The sequence below is a fragment of the Episyrphus balteatus genome, chromosome 3 (assembly GCF_945859705.1).
Source record: "Episyrphus balteatus chromosome 3, idEpiBalt1.1, whole genome shotgun sequence".
Lineage (NCBI taxonomy): Eukaryota > Metazoa > Arthropoda > Insecta > Diptera > Syrphidae > Episyrphus > Episyrphus balteatus.
The window spans coordinates 110,491,421-110,495,034 of record NC_079136.1 but is presented as its reverse complement, the minus strand read 5'-3'; the positions used below and the strand labels follow the sequence as shown (position 1 = coordinate 110,495,034).

The 3,614-nt window shown below is 31.0% G+C and overlaps 1 long non-coding RNA gene across 1 annotated transcript; it reads left to right on the top strand.

Moving 5' to 3' along the window:
* The first annotated feature begins 1,248 nt into the window (after window positions 1-1,248).
* Window positions 1,249-1,848, top strand: LOC129916340 (uncharacterized). Its single transcript, XR_008772442.1, has 2 exons — window positions 1,249-1,422; window positions 1,485-1,848. It is a non-coding gene; the product is annotated as an uncharacterized LOC129916340 (long non-coding RNA).
* The last annotated feature ends 1,766 nt before the right edge of the window (window positions 1,849-3,614 follow it).

Here is a 3,614-nt window from a genome sequence, read left to right as displayed (position 1 = left end):
AAGCGCCTTCCAAGTTGTGTTAGTCATTTCATTAGTCTTTCAAAAGTCAGTCTAAGCTACTATGCGAATGTCGTATTTCTTACATAACCCTTTACATTGTATAACTTATTCCAATCATCTTAAACTAATGTAATAAGTTATTTCCCGCTCAATGTTACTCCCGACATTATCACAGTTGCACCGTGTTAAAATTTAATAATTAATGAATATTCATCTCATAACTTAAAAAAACCCATTCACTGTTTCCATTCGAAACTCCGAGCTACTTTTACTATAGTAACAAATAGGTAGTCAACAAATAGGTAGTAGCAACATTTTAAATGATAAATCGCGTAAAAGATACAATTTAAATTTCGAAGGAATAAAACTTCATCCTTTTGCTACATTTTCCCACAGCTGACAATATCTACCATTTCTTTGCCTTTTAAGTGATTTGCAAAGTCAGCAAATCTAGCTTAAACCAATGACAGCCCTGTCGATGTAGCATACTGGTATATGCCTTAATTAAGCCGAATCATATGACCAACTCCATATAAGAGCCATTTAAAATTTCATTTATTTCATTTCCAACAAAATACATTCTTCTTTCGGATGACCCAATCATTTTGGTAGGCAACAATAGAGTTCTTCTTTGTATTATTGTTAAGTCACTTAATAATGCAACTCTTCTTCTGCAAATGGCTCAAGCATTTTCCATTTGTTCAGACACTTAAGTTGTGACATTTTCCAAAAGTACCTACTTCTATCTTCTAGTGTCATTTTAAATACCCAAAACTCAAACCAAATAGTATCTATGTAGCTATCTAATCTGATGTGAATAGAAATCATATTTTGATTTAACATTTTGCCAACAAAAACCCTCAAGAAAATGTTGTATTTCCTTAATTTCCCTTGACTTGTTGTGACATTCCGAGACATCTCAGTGTAACATTCTATCGCCTTCGTCTTTTGCCCTCAGCTCGCCGGGGCCGCATGCTACTCCGGGGTCCAACATCTCTTCCGGAAAGTAATGCAATGTCGTTTTGATTTGCTATAAGTAGGTACAAGGGAACTGATGATGTTGCTGATGAGTTAGTTGAGTTGATGGGGTGGGCGGGAGGTAGGAGAAGCTGAAGCCAAACCGCAGAAAGGAGATTGCGAATGCTTATCGTTGAGGCTTGACACCCTTTTCATAAGGCATCTGCCATCTTTGCTTTTAGAAATGTCAAAAGGCGGAAATTAATTTCATTTGACACATATACCACATTTAAGTGTAACAAACAAAATCCGACGAGGCTTTGACTCTCTAATTAAAAATATGTCAAACTCAACTTGAGAGACATGGGCAGGGGGAGCACACGGAGCGGAGCAAATCTGGAGGTGAAATAGTTTTCTGACACATTTTGCAAGGTGGCTGGCTATCAAAATAGGCGTGGGCTTTTGGTATGGTGTTTATATTATAGTTTTCACTCCTGTTTCCTAGGCTTTCATTTTCTATTCAAAAGAAAAACGATTCTGATGAATGCAAATCTAATGAGAGGTAGTGCTCTTTCTTTTCTTTGATGATGAAAAGATGTAATTAAAGATACGTAAAAAGCTGATTATTCGATCCGAAGCTGAACTTCTTGCAAAGAGTTTTCTAATTACTTTGACTTTTCTCAAACAAGGCGTGAGCTGCATAAATATACTTTTTGCTTCTTTGTTCTCAATATTGCCATAAGATGGAAGAAGTTAATTTATGTCGAAGAATCAGATTGGAGCAGGATAGAAATGCTGGATCACAAAAATTGTTTGTGTCTTTAACTGGTAAATGAAGTTGAAGATATCATCAATTAAAGATATTTAAAAACTTTATTTTTGTCATCAATAATTATAGTTTCTTTTTTACTTTATGAAACAAATTATCAGTAGGGCAAGGACTCTTATTTGAATACATATTTTCATCCGTATAAAAAGATGGTTAAGCATTTAAATAATACAGTTTTTCGAATCAAGCTATTTTCTTTAAACCGTCACGGTTTCTATTCTTACTGCAGTTATATACCTTTCTACTATGAAAATAATTTTGAACATTTTGAAGAAATTTTCAAGAATTTGATGACATTGATGGAGTTTCTGTAAAAAAAAAACTGCGTTCAAAAATGCTCCAATGACACCGACTGAATTTGAAAGGTCCTTTTCCATGTTCAAAAGTTTGGTCAGGCCAAATAGACAGAATTTTATCTTTTAAAATAAACATGCTTGAATTCTTCTATGCTTTAGGGCTATGTGAAGTTGGCACCCCTAAATGCTAATTTTTTTTTTAAACCTGCCTCGTTCAATTGCCCAAGGTTAGCCCACAATAGCCCAAGATTTTGTTTCGCTAGCCCACAATTTCTTAAATTATAACGGAATTATTTTTTTTTTACCTCAAAAATCACAAAAAATAATTTTTCTCTATTCCACTATTTTATTTAAAAATCAAAAATAAAAAATTAAAAATAAAATAAAATCAATCACAATCATAATCATAATCATAAAACATTAATGTTGTAGCCGAAGAAATAATTTGTATATTATAACTAAAATAGTTTTTATAATAGGTAAATTATTTTTATATGTTTATATAATATAATATATGTTTATATAATATATGTTTATATAATTATATATTAAAAACGCTTATTAAATAAATATTTTTAGCCCTGAAGATGACGTATGAACCTCGAAATATATTGGCAAATTTAAAATAAAAAATGGTGTTTTTATTTGAATTATAAGGGAAGAAATACAACCACAAAATAATAATATTATAATTCAGCAAAACAAAATATAAAATATAGTTTATTTTTAATTTTTAATTGAAATTTTTGCCCCACTGCAAAAAATTTCAAGTGGAACGGGAGAAAATGGCGTCACTTTTTTGTGGTGGCTGCCATGCTCCATCGTTTTATAAGACGTTATCACGTCAAAACTTTTTTCAAATTACCAATCTCTCAAAAATCAAAATTTGTGTTTTTTTCTCAATGAGCCATGCTAATTCCAACATATTTCTTCACTTTTTTTCGTTTAGTTCAAAAGTTATAACAATAGGAAAATGGAATAAAGTGGAAAAAGGACAATTTTTACACTGAAAAAAACAAATTTTGATTTTTGAGAGATTGGTAATTTGAAAAAAGTTTTTTTCTTAACAAGAACAGGAATACCTTCAATCAAGTAAGAATTCGAAGTCACATAAATAGTATTTTAGGCGCAATGCAAACACCAGTGGATTTAATTGTTCTTAATAATAAATTTAAAAAAAGATCACTGTGGTGTATGCATACTTTCTTTTTTTGTGTGGTGAATAAAAACTAATTCTTCTATAATTTTTTAACTAAGTGTAGGATAACGAAAATAAAAGTTGACTTTTCTGACCTTGTGCAAACAAAGCACTGTTTAACCATTTTTTTCACAGGAAAAAAAAATCTGAATGTTTTCGGGTTCTAATATGAAAATAAGTTTACTGTTGTATCTTTTGAAAAAATAGTGGAATAAGGAAAAAAAAGTTGGACTATCTTGGGCTAACGTTGAGCAAACGAACCACAGTGCACAACCAACAATTTTTACACTGATTTAAAAAAAAAATTATTTTTGATTTTTGAGGTGAAAAAAAA